The 12,981-nt window shown below is 36.3% G+C and overlaps 1 protein-coding gene and 1 long non-coding RNA gene across 3 annotated transcripts in view; both read left to right on the top strand.

The window, feature by feature from the left end:
* Positions 1-934: 934 nt before the first annotated feature.
* On the top strand, positions 935-3,844 carry LOC135076369 (uncharacterized). 2 transcript variants are annotated; one of them, XR_010258251.1, is made up of 4 exons: positions 935-1,609; positions 1,730-1,901; positions 2,244-2,366; positions 2,730-3,844. It is a non-coding gene; the product is annotated as an uncharacterized LOC135076369 (long non-coding RNA). The 2 variants fall into 2 exon arrangements; XR_010258250.1 differs by having other exon boundaries at positions 935-1,901.
* Positions 3,845-11,880: 8,036 nt separating this feature from the next.
* Positions 11,881-12,981, top strand: part of LOC135074385 (uncharacterized) — a 35,806-nt gene continuing 34,705 nt past the window's right edge. Inside the window, exon 1 of the mRNA XM_063968664.1 lies at positions 11,881-11,944. The gene's annotated coding sequence lies outside the window, so the exon portion shown is untranslated. The remainder of the gene's footprint in view (positions 11,945-12,981) is intronic.

Below are 12,981 nucleotides of genomic sequence, written 5' to 3'. Positions count from 1 at the left end.
AGACGACAAGAGAAAGGTTAATTACATTACTAAAGTAAATAATTTTCATGTTTTAGTTGAATCTTTAAAGATTTATACCCAAAAAAAAGATACTTTTACTTACTTTAATTTTCATTTTTTGGAACCTCATAACTTCTGAACGGGCAACTATGGGCGCGCGCTGTTAGTGCAGGATTATAGTCAACAAGCCATAGAACAAGGTTCAAGTAGTTTCAAAGCAAAATCTGTCAAGGCTTAGTCGAAATCGACCACTTTATGTTTCATTCCATACAACAAAAATGGAAAATATTTTTTTCCAGCCAAACTATTGGTTTTAGAGAAAAACGTTCATAATATTTATTCATCAGAATAACATACCCTATCGATAGGTATTTTTTTTAAACAGAAATTGTGAAAAAAAAATCGCTGATTTCATTCCTTTTAAGTTTATTAAAATGTGTTTTTAGCAGTAATTTAAGGTTAATTTACATTATTAACGTATAAAATCTTTATATTTTTGTTAAATCTTAAAAGATATTCCAAAAAAAGTCACTTTTACTTACTTTTTATTTATTTTTCAGAACCTCATAACTTGTGAACGGGCAACTTTGGATGCGCGCTGATAGCGTAGGATTACAGTCAACTAGCCATAGAACAAGGCCCAAGTAGTTTCAAAGCAAGATCTGTCAAGGCTTAGTCGAAATCGACCACTTTATGTTTCATTCCATACAACGAAAATGGAAAATATTTTTTTCCAGTCAAACTATTGGTTTTAGAGAAAAACTTGTGCACCATTTATTCATCAGAATAACGTAACCTATCGATAGGTATTTTTTTCAAATAGAAATTGTGAAAAAAATCGCTATGTCCATAAATCGCAATTTCGCTCCATAGTGTGCCGGTTTATATAAATAAATAGAAATAGTAGTAGTAGGTACAATCGATTCAGGAGCAGAGGTGCGATTGTGTAAAGTTGTTCATGGATGGACAATGAATACAATTGATCATCGATCGTATATCTAAATTCGAATTGTGTAATTTTGTCCATTCCATGAAGACCGAAAAGTGACCGGTCGTATATAATCGTTTCATGGATTTGCGTTTTATTAATGAAAAACATTCGCTAAAACTCATTATTTTTTAACAAATAACAAATGAAATCCATGTTCAAATGCAGTTTTTTTTAATAAAATTTTATGATTGCACCTTAATAACATACTTTTATTCATAAAAACATTGAATTCGAATTAAAAATTTACCTCTGCAAATCATATAACCAAACGCATAGAACGAATGAAATACGAGTTCCACTACCCGCCCCCAGGTGGCATACATACTTTAAGGCTAGGCAGGCTAAGTTGAATACTACTCTACAATAGGTGGCGTTAATGGACTACGAAAAACGACGTGAAATGCTTACTTCTTTTTATTTATTTATACTTTAATGCCAAAATTTTAACCTAAGGCGAACTTAATCTCACATTTAATATATTATACATAAATAAGTGTTTTGAGAAGTAGTATTTTAATCTATGTTCTGTGAATGACAAGTGTTATCTGTCAAGTGTCAAAAAACTTGAAAAACTTTTACGAAGTTTTTGAATTATGTTAAATTTGTTTATAAACACAAGTAAGTATAGATTATTACACTAAATTAAGGCATTCTATCAAAAATGAAAACAACCCAAGTTTCAATAACTACTCCTGTAACTTTGGTTTCTTCATATCAAATAATCAATTTCATTTTCAGTGCCAAAGGCAAGAATAATTGCCCACGCCAGATGGAGACCCAGCTAAATAATGTAGTAACAGCGCGTGGTCGTGTGATGAGGGTTCCTTGACTTGAGTTCTGGCGCAACACGTCCTGGGCACTAAACAAGATTGGGGATGGGACGTCTAAAGAGGTGCAAGCCTGGAAAACGGTAAGGCCTATTTTATTGACATTAACCAATAAACTGTTCAACATACTTACACAACATGACATTATTATGACTCTTATAATGCGAACAGCTAGGGACTGGAATTTGTTGCCTGCTGCTGTCTTTCCCGAAGACTATAATCCGGGTGTTTACAAGGCGAGAGTGAATAGGCACTTACAGCGCAGATATGTACCATCCTAGACTGCATCCCACTTAACACTTGGTGCGATTGTGGTCAAATACCTGCCTCGTTATGCATAAAAAAAACAGTGACTAAGATTTATCACAATTTTTCAGCCACATTCTAGCTAGCAGCTAACATGTTTTTTTTGTTTCTCATTGCAGCTCTCGTCTTGCTCTACAGCACTTGCACTTGTCCCACCATCTACCAGTGTTGGAACTCTTCCAATAATTACCCACACCCAGGTGGAGAATACTCCAGTTGCTGCTACTGCTACTCTAAAATATGTAAGTTAAATAATGGAATATGATAATGTTTGTTTATATTATTATTATGTATGAACAGTATGATTTATGTTGCACAAATAATGAAGGTATTTTTAGTAGCTTTTGCCAGCGGCTTCACCCGCTTAAAATTTAGTTTGTCACAGATTGTCATAAATTATAGACTGTGTGTTAATCTAGGTTACAAACAATAATACTGTTAAGTTTACACAAAATCCGTTCAGTAGTTTTGGCGTGAAAGAGTAACAAACATCCAGACATTATGACATCCAAACTTTCGCATTTATAATATTAGTAGGATAATAGATATGTGTTGTTGCTATATCCTAGCTAGCAGCTAACATGTTATTTTGTTTGTCATTGCAGCTCTCATCTTGTTCTACAGCGCCTGCACCTGTCCTACCATCTACTAGTGTTGGAACTCTTCGAAGTGTATTAATGATTATTATTTTAGTAACCATAAAAGTTTAAAACAATACATTTTATTGCATAATTATTTGTTAGAAAAAAATGATGTAAAATGAGTAGGGAGGCTGTTGATTTTTCATGGTTATTTTATATCTTGTTGATTGTTCCAAAAAAAACTAAGTTTTCAAGAATGCTGTGATTAAAGTACCCATAGTATTATATTTAAAATGAAAACTTAGTTTGTAAAGAGACGAAGGCTGACCACAAAAGAAGTACTTATAGCTGTCTGTGTCTGTGTAAAGAATTTAAATAAAAAGACGTGTATATTTAAACAGTTTTCTTTATTTTATTAGTCATTTATTCCTGTAAATAAGCCCACACAGGGCACTTTTACATGTCCCAACGTAACTTTACCCTACCACTTTGGCAGTATTGTGGGTTAAGGCTGATTAAAACGTGTTAAGTAGATAAGTAGGTACCTACCTAACTACTTTATTAACTTAATTTTAAGTAATTAATTGCGTAGTAGTATAGTACAAAACTTAGTAGTAAGTTTCAAGTCAAAATTTAGATTGTGCTTGTGTTTTAAGTAGATGCAATTTAATCACGTAAAATTAAGTGAAAAACACTTATCTACTTAACACGTGTAACTCAGCTTTTAGTGCTATAGTTGTTGATGAAAAAGAACTCTTGTGTCTCACTAAAACTTATTTCCATTAACACCAAGCACTCACCGCTTACCACACTTTATCTTTCAAAGAAATAAATTAATTGCATACGAGGACGAGGATAGAATTACACCTCTATGAGAATTTATACGATTATCATGAGTTACGAGTCACCGCAATCATTTGACATTAGCAATGGGCTCATGAAACTTAGACAATTCGAATTTTCTGTCAAAATCATATTCATCATTCACTCATCGTATAAAATTACGATCAAATCGTTATCATATCGTTATCGTTTTATGAACTCCTTACACAATTAGAATTAGCCGTTTGACACATCATAACGTACGTTATGAACTGTCAAATGAATACGATTGCCTTAGACAATCGCACCACAGTTCACTGAATTTACCACGCATTCTTGTGTGATGTATCTTATAAGAATGGGTATACAAAATTGCGTGGCATATTAAACAAGGTAGTAACGTGCTAATATCTAGACTTACAAATTAAGATACTTAAATAGGTACTAGTAGAAATGACTCGCATTAATAAATTTGAATAACTTGGATTGACCAGTCCGCCGGTTTAAAGATATACCTATTATATGGTCTCATCATAGCTCCAATGTTGCTCACGCCTGGTTTGCTTGTTATGACACCCAGATGTAGACCCAAAATCTTAGCACTATGTATTTAATTATGAAATTCAAAAGGTGGTGGGTCCATCATAGAAAAATCATACCTACATCAATGCATTGCAAATCGATATTTATTTTCATAACGATCGAAGTATCCATCATGGCGCCTGCCCGCTGGCCATCTTTAATCCCATTATTTATACTAATATTATAAATACGAAAGTAACTCTGTCTGTCTGTGTCGCTTTCACGCCTAAACCACTGAACCGATTTTGATGAAATTTGCCATAGATAGTTTGAGTCCCGGGTTTTTCTGTCACAGACAAAATTCCACGCGGGCGAAGCCGCAGGCGGAAAGCTAGTTTGAACATAAAGCTCTTTTGCAAGTTCCTAATGTTCTGCCCACGGTCGACAAAGGCGTAATCGGTTTTCGGGTCAGTGATTTTCTATTTTAGCCGAGATTTCTTTCTATCATGATCCAAAAGCCATTTTTGGGCGAACGTCGTTAGTGAAGCCTTGTTTGCACTAGTTCCCCCTTATCACAAAAAGTTAGACTCAGTTTGACATTTAGGATGAGTTGCACCACCTAACTATGACCGTAACTATAACGATAACCGGTGTTATTTGTATGGAGATTGACAGATTTTTGACGTTTGTCAAAGTTAAAGTAAGATGGTGAAACTCATCCTTAGTATGGAAATGTCATTTTAAACCAGAGTTCGTCCCGGGTTTAACTTTTTTGTAATAAAGCCCATTGAGTTTAGTCGAGTGGCGAATAATTTAGTAGCTAAACGTGTTCGAACACCAAAAATTTAGTCAAGTAGGTTACTAACGCCCGTATTCACAAACGATGCTTACTTAAGTGAAGCAGCGAATTGAACGCACAGCGTTGAATAGAGCTCTGTGATTGGTTCGTGTGTCACCCTGTGCGTCCACGCGCACTGTGCGAGCTTATAGTAATGTTTGTGAATACGGGCGTAAATCATTTAGTCAAGTAAATCCATTTCGTTAATTGACAGGCAAGTAGCATCCCCCATCACGCGTCCCTGCTCACTCGCTCACCGGCTAAACGAAACCGAACCGGGCTATTTATTCGAGTTCATAGAAAAACTACTAATTACTAGTAAACTGTACTCGACCAAAGTAATAACTATTTTTTGGTCAGTGTGTAGTGTAGTTACTAAAGGCGAGTTACTTTACTGAATTACTCGACTAGTGCGAACAAGGCTTAAAGATTCATAAAGGTTAGTTGGCTATACATTTGAAAAATAGCACTTATCACGATCACATAAGATGCTCAACTTGACGTGCTGTCGTCTGTACATAAAAGGGCGAGGGTCCATTTGAAAGACTTTCGCTACGAACTTTGCATTTTACGAAATATATGTATAGTAAATAAATTATTAGTGGCCGATCTTGAAAGGTGACCCCGTGTATTGATGGCCATGATTCAGCGCTTAGTTGTAAGGAAAGGGTTTTCAATTTGGTGCTGGGCAGCGATTTTACTTCAATGGAGACCCAGTGAAATGACATTTTTCAAATAAGTAGGAGACCACGTACCGAAAACTGCCTTTACTTGCCACGAAACTTAAGCGAGGTTTAGACTAGCAAGAAAAATTAAAAGTTGACTTCCACCACTGTGTAAATCTTGCAGAAGTTGGCATGCCACAGCTATTTAAACAGTTGTAAACAGCTTGCAGAAGTCAACTTCAGCAAGTTTTATTGCTAGTCTATACCTCGCTTTAAATTGGCAGGATCTCTATGTTAGTTAGGCTAAACACAATATCTGATGTGGATGTAATAGAGATGTTTGTTGTTAACAAAATGTCTATTCTGACGACTGTACTAGGCAACAATATTTTCCATGAAAATTATTAAAGCACTAGAGTAGCTATTCTAATTTGTATCATTACTAAAATTGCATTGCAATATTTTCATACTTAAGCTCTTTGCGAAATGAAACGCTTCAGTGGCGTAAAATTAAAATTATAGGTTCTGAAGTAACCTTCTTGCATCTGAACTTTTTTCAAAGGCTCTTTCCAATGACATTGAACGGTTAATTGAATTAGTAGGCACTTTGTAGTGTCGAAATTATATTTCGCTGTGGTGAAACTTTGATATTTTTGATAAAAGACTTCATAGAGCACCTATAATCCCATCTACCCCCTTCAAAATTGCCACCTAAATACAGTAAGTGGCGTTTAGCACCCCGGTGGTCAATGGCAACTAGTAGAAATAAAGGATGGAGCATTATAATTAACATCTTGCGCCTTCAGAGGTTTTAATGGTTTTTTTACCTTTGAGATATAAAATACTAACAAGTGTCTTCAAACAATAAGTTTGTTAGCCTACGCTAATACTCGTAGTGCATACTAAAACATTTGTTAGTCACTAGAGGTGTGTAATATTTGAAAATGTTGAGAAGGAAGTCTGTTTAGAGCCAATATTTGCGTAGTGCTGACTAGTGCCCTATCTTGTTCATATTATATTATGAATAAGAATAAGAATAAGAAATTTATTCATAATGTTCATTACATGGCAAATTTTCAATATATTTTCTTATTAATAATAAACAATTGCAGTATTAATAAGAAAGAAATACACATCATGTCCAAATAAATTAATAATACAAATAGAATTAATGTCAATTAAATGTCAAAATAAATAGCGTCAATAATAATGTATAAATCATATTGGTATAGTACCTATTAATTTCTTTCTTAGGAGGTCGGAATTACAAAACGACTCTCAGAAGCGGCGTATGGGGGGAGCGGCGGGGGTGGTCCACCCCGGGTGCCAAGCATCAGGGGGTGCCAAAAGTCGCGCAGATTGTACTCACTGGCGCATCTGCATGACAAAGATCATGCAGGATACGGGGGGGTGCGATTCGTATCATTTTATAGCTGATTCGTAGTAACATCTTTCATCTTCGAATCGGTAACAAAGATCCTGGGGGGGGGGGGGTGCTCACTCCGGGTGCCAAGCCATGCTACGCCGCCACTGACGACTCTCACAAATTGTTATCCGCCATAGATTATGTTGTTCACCATTCTTGGCAAAAAGCAACTCGTAGGCTATCTTTTGCCTTAACTAAAAGTTAAGATGCAGATGTAGGTATGTAGTCACAATGACTCATTGACGGTCATCGTCACCCTGACTCATCTGGGTTCGGTTAGATCACTCCTTTTCACGTTACCAAACTTTGATAGATTAGGTGTTATCTTATTTACTTATTTTATCTACTATTTAACAGCGTTTAACAATATGATTTGAAATCCGACTCGTTTAATTTTTATTGTAGTTCTCGCAAAAGATTTTTAATTTAATTGAATTTACTCTAAAGCTGTAAGTTAGAAACTAAGCATCATTATTCTTTACTTCGAAAGTGTACCTGACCTATCAGACTGCGAAAACCCTGCAGTTAAACTACTACCGCTGGCAGGTGAAAATTAAACGGTTTAAACATAACCAGCCTAACTGGACCAATGTTAAAAATACAACAGAGATACAATAAGTAAAGTTGCTTCAAATTAGCAATAATGTATTACTAGCTGCACGCAGTATGCGTTAAACTGTCACGAAAATTATGAAGAAAAAACATTCCGAAGTTGTGATTTTGGGCCACAGGTACAATAGCGTCCATGGGGACCCTGGGGAACCAAAATACCGTATCAAATGACTAGTTACCTACTACTAATTAAAAAACCTAGTATCATCATCATAATTTCAGCCATAGGACGTCCACTGCTGAACATAGTCCAAATTATTTCCATAATGACCGGTTGGTAGCGGCTTGCATCCAGCGCTTTCCTGCTACTTTTATGTGGTCGTCGGTCCTTAGTATAGTAGACAGTGCTAAAAATTCAACACTGCTGTATGTGATCACAATAGTGACTGAGTTTCTTGCGCTGCTTCTTCTCAGCACTGGCCCATTTATTGTCCCGAAGCAGTGGTAGGGTTAATATTGGGACGTGTAAAAGTGCTTTTTAAAAGCCTATTTGCAAAAATAAATGAGTTTTATGAGTTTTACTGTTTGTAGCCTAGTTACGTTGTGGCGGAGGGCAGGTGAAACTAAGATAACGATAAATATAGCAATGCTCGTGTGCTAGAGCGCAGCATCCGTCGGCAAAGAATGCCAGCTGACAATGTGCATAAAAAGTTGATGATCTTTCCATTAAATAGTATCCATTCCAATTATTTTAGTTTTTGCAACGTATTTGATACTAGCTTTCCGCCCGCGGCTTCGCCCGCGTGGAATTTTGTCTGTCACAGAAAAACTTTATCGCGCGCGTCCCTGTTTCAAAAACCGGGATAAAAACTATCCTATGTTCTTTCCCGGGACTCAAACTATCTCTATGCCAAATTTCATCAAAATCGGTTGCGAGGTTTAAGCGGGAAAGCGTAACAGACAGACAGACAGACAGACAGACAGAGTTACTTTCGCATTTATAATATTAGTTGGGATAGTTGGGATATTTTGCAAGATATTCTATAAAACTTAATGTCGTTGTTGAACGCCGAGACACCGGTGAGCCTCGTGGCATCCAAAGTGTTAATAATATGGTCATTGTCTCGAAGATAGGAACTTAATTTATCGTCGCAATGAAACACTCAATGTACATCTATCGAAACGAAGAAAACGATTCGCTTTTTTAAATAACATGGAATGTAATGACATTAGGACAAGTAGTAAACCTAATTTTAAAGTCCCTTCAAGCTAGCTTCAGGGTACTCAGGTGCCTTTTTATGTCAAGTGTCTCTCACTTAAGCTTACTATCGGTCTAATCATCCCCCATAAAAGGAGGTCGTAAGCACTCTCTCAATTTGTCCTCGTCTCCAGTTTACGAGCAGCTGCTTTATGAAGGTCTGCAGCCGTTAATATTAAAAATCCTCGAGTTGACGCTCGAGACCTCCAGGGTACTCTCAGATTGACTGAATATTTAACATGCGCAAGCGTTTCCAAAACTTTTGTATGCTAGCAAATTAAAAGGGACTATCAAAATATAAGTTGAATATTTATGTATGAGTACTTAAAAATCGTTAATTTGAACTGAATGGAATGAAATGAAAACATTACAGTATACCTACTCTTAAAAAATTAACGTTTATGTCTCGCATGAGATTTGGTATTGTATTGTATTTTGGTAGTGCCTTATACATTTTTAACCGACTTCATCAAAAGGAGGAGGTTCTCAATTCGGTTGGTATTTTTTTCTCAATTTAACCAAATGTCTGCATAATGCAAAGGATCTTAGTTGTAGTTTTAATTAATGCGTTAGTATACCCGTACATCTATGTTAACAAAAATAAGTGTTACATGAATCATCATCACATTGTCGGTAACATCAATTCTTTGACACAATTTCACCTCTAAATTATGGCTAACTAGCTTTCCGCCCGCGGCTTCGCCCGCGTGGAATTTTGTCTGTCACAGAAAAACTTTATCGCGCGCGTCCCTGTTTCAAAAACCGGGATAAAAACTATCCTATGTTCTTTCCCGGGACTCAAACTATCTCTATGCCAAATTTCATCAAAATCGGTTGCGAGGTTTAAGCGGGAAAGCGTAACAGACAGACAGACAGACAGACAGACAGAGTTACTTTCGCATTTATAATATTAGTTGGGATGGGATGCCGGATTTTCCTGAAAAAAAACTATATAGAAAACATCTGCCACAGTTGAAAGATTCATTCAGTTTCTTAACAAATTAACTTAATACATATCATTCAATAAAAAAAACCTTTTTCGCTTAGTTTGAGAGCCCATGTGCTTCGCAAATACAAGTCGGCGAGATGACCGCAATCCTACAATATTTGCGCACGCCCAATATTTGTATGGTGTGATCCTCGCTGGGCCAGTTGGCTTAGAGCTTAGCGCTCATAATTAACGTCTGCACACTCGGCAGTTGCTAATGGCCTCTTATGGCACTGACTAATTAACTAGTGTTTTGCTTCGGATAATTTCGTTGAACATCATAAATTATATTATCATATTAAGCTGCTCTATCATAAATTATATTATTATCTAATTTTGCGGTTGAAATGTCCTGCTTACGGGAAAATCCTGGAAGAGTGAATTTCGATCAATCTTGGAATCTTGAATCTTGATTGTGACTCTTTTTGATAATAATAAACAAAGAAAGAAATCAATATATCCAAACAATTAATATTAATAGTTCCATTAGACTAATGGATAAATGATAGCGATATCAATCAAATCACTATCAAAAAAGTTAAAACAGCTAAACAATTGACTATCAGTCACGCACCTTTCCAGAACCAATCGAAAGTCGAGATGAAGGAAGGGGTTTGTTGGAACGCCCAAATTACCGCCTGACAGTCAGCGTCAAATAGTTCATGACACGCAAAGTAGCCAATAAGAGTAGGCGCACACCGTTGATTTTTAGTTGGCCGATAGTTGTGCCCGATTTCAAATTGTATGAAGAATCGGCCAAATCGAATCGGCGTAGTGTGCGCACTCCCATACATGCCCATACTGATCAACAGCCCGATTAAACTATCGGCCGACGAAAAATCAACGGTGTGCGCCTACTCTAAGTCCACAACATGTCAGGTTGTGTTATCAACTTTTTGACTCTGACTATACGATCAGACTTTGACCTGTGCTTTGACCTTCCATTTGAACTTTTTCGGGCTTTACGCTATTACTTATTTACATTAAAAAAAACTTACACGATCCCTAAAACAAGCAATGTTTCATTGTTTTTGGGTCATATTTATCACAACTTTTCTAAAACTTCAGCACTTTGTTAGAACTTTTCGAATTATAGATCCCTATCAATGGTACAATGAAAAAAGCAAACAAATTAAGTATTATACACGGATATGTGCTTTTGTAGTAAATCATATCTTACGTAAGGTTGTTCTGCAATAGATATTTACTTCGCACTTTAATACATTACAATTTATTATTATTATTATGTACACACACACAGTTTTGTTTTTTAAATATTATCTTTTTATTTATAAATAAATATCTTATCACATCTTTTCTACTTCGTCTATATCGTATATTATTATTTTCTACTACGTCTGTATATACATTTAAAATTTATACGCGCACTATTATTATTATTTATGTATGTATATTTTATGCAGTATAGGTTAGTGTCCGTGACTCTCACTCGGCATGGGGCACACTGAAAACCAGCGTCGTGGCTTCCCTCACCGGGGGCCACGGCATATGCTGAGTGGGGTCCCATTGCGATGGGCATCGCTGTGCGACAGGGTGGCACTGCTTAGTTTATTCATTCATTCATTGTATGTTTTATGTCACCTCTGTCTTATTTGCTTTTTTTTTTTTTCATTTTACCTCTATTGTCTTTTGTGATGTCCATGGCAATAAATGTTTCTTTCTTTCTTTCTTTCTATATTAATCTAGATTTTTTGTTATATACCTCTATCATTAAGGCACTTAATCACTTACAATTATGGTGTAACGTCAGATGTACGGTACGGTGATAGACAATGTTGCATAAACCATAGTGTAGACATAAACATAGGTAGACATTCTATTTCCTATCTATATGAAGAACTAGCAGCCGCCCGCGACTTTGTACGCGTGGAACCCGTTTTACCCCCTTAGGAGTGGAGTTTCGTTAGTGAGCACCTACGTTCTAAAAGGAACCACCATGCAAAATTTGAGACTCCTAGCACTTGTAGTTTCTGAGATTTCGTGATCAGTGACCTTTCGCTGTTATAAATATAGATAGATTCATAAAATATCTAGACTTATTTCAGTTTTTATTTAAGTATTAATTTGAGTTTTATTTGTCTCCAGATAACCTAAACGGGATTGTCACCGATGATCCCGCGGTAAACCCATAGACTGAGCTTTAGTCGGTAAGTAATTCAATTGTTTTGTGTTTTACCAAACTATATCAGAAACTTATGGGTAAGTACTGTGGTAGATTACACCCCCTCTTTTTGCAACGGGGGTTAAAAAGTACTCTTTTGCTCGATCGGGACTATGTAGGTATATGTATATTTACGTACTATAGTGAGATTATTTTGACACGGGACTATTCCCACCTCTCGATCCCATTGCCACAACTCCTGTGTAGTCAGGATCTACAGCTTAACCGCCAACAAAAACTCAACCGGTGAAGGCCAAGTTTGTCGCGGGAGAAAGTTACACTGATATTGGACCCGCTACAAAATTAATCACTTAAAGTGACAGCACGGACAACCATTCTCTAGCTGTTTACCTGAGATAAATATTTATTTCTATGCACAAAAGGAGCCCAATGTCAAGATCCCGAAGACAGAAGGAAGAGCTAAAGGAATTTAAGAATTCTAGCTCTGTAGCGAAAAACGAAAGGACCCTTTAGTTTAATATACAACTTTTACCTTGAGAAAAATAATTATAATTTTCCACTCTTCCTCGCACACATTTTTAACATTAGTAGAGTTTTAATGGAACGTGTAAAAGCGCTTTTTGGAAGCCTAGTGGCATAAATAGACTTCATTCATATCTTCCTCTGCTGTTTCAATATTAAATTACCTAGTTTGAAGATCTTGTTCCTAGTTTGAGCACTGTAATTATTGAGTTAAATGAGTAACTAATTAAACTACCATACAAGATGAACCACTGTCTCTTTTCATATCCTCAGGTAAATTACCCACTTGTGACAGTTAAATAAGTTGCCACATTAGCATTACAAATTGTCTGAGTCGGTAGTTTTAACTCGATGAACTGCAAAAGGGACGGATGACTGTAAATTCACAAAGCCTCCAGGATATAAATATGCTGCGCAAATTTTTAGAATTTAGTTTCGGGGACACTAGAAATTATAAGTACGTCTACAATAATAGACCCCCACTAGGTGGACCGACGATCTGGTAAAGGTTGCGGAAAGTGCCGGTTGTTGTGGAAATCT

The sequence above is a fragment of the Ostrinia nubilalis genome, chromosome 1 (genome assembly GCF_963855985.1).
Source record: "Ostrinia nubilalis chromosome 1, ilOstNubi1.1, whole genome shotgun sequence".
In the NCBI taxonomy this organism is placed as follows: domain Eukaryota; kingdom Metazoa; phylum Arthropoda; class Insecta; order Lepidoptera; family Crambidae; genus Ostrinia; species Ostrinia nubilalis.
Note: the sequence above shows the minus strand (reverse complement) of the source record. Positions and strands in the feature narration are given on the sequence as shown.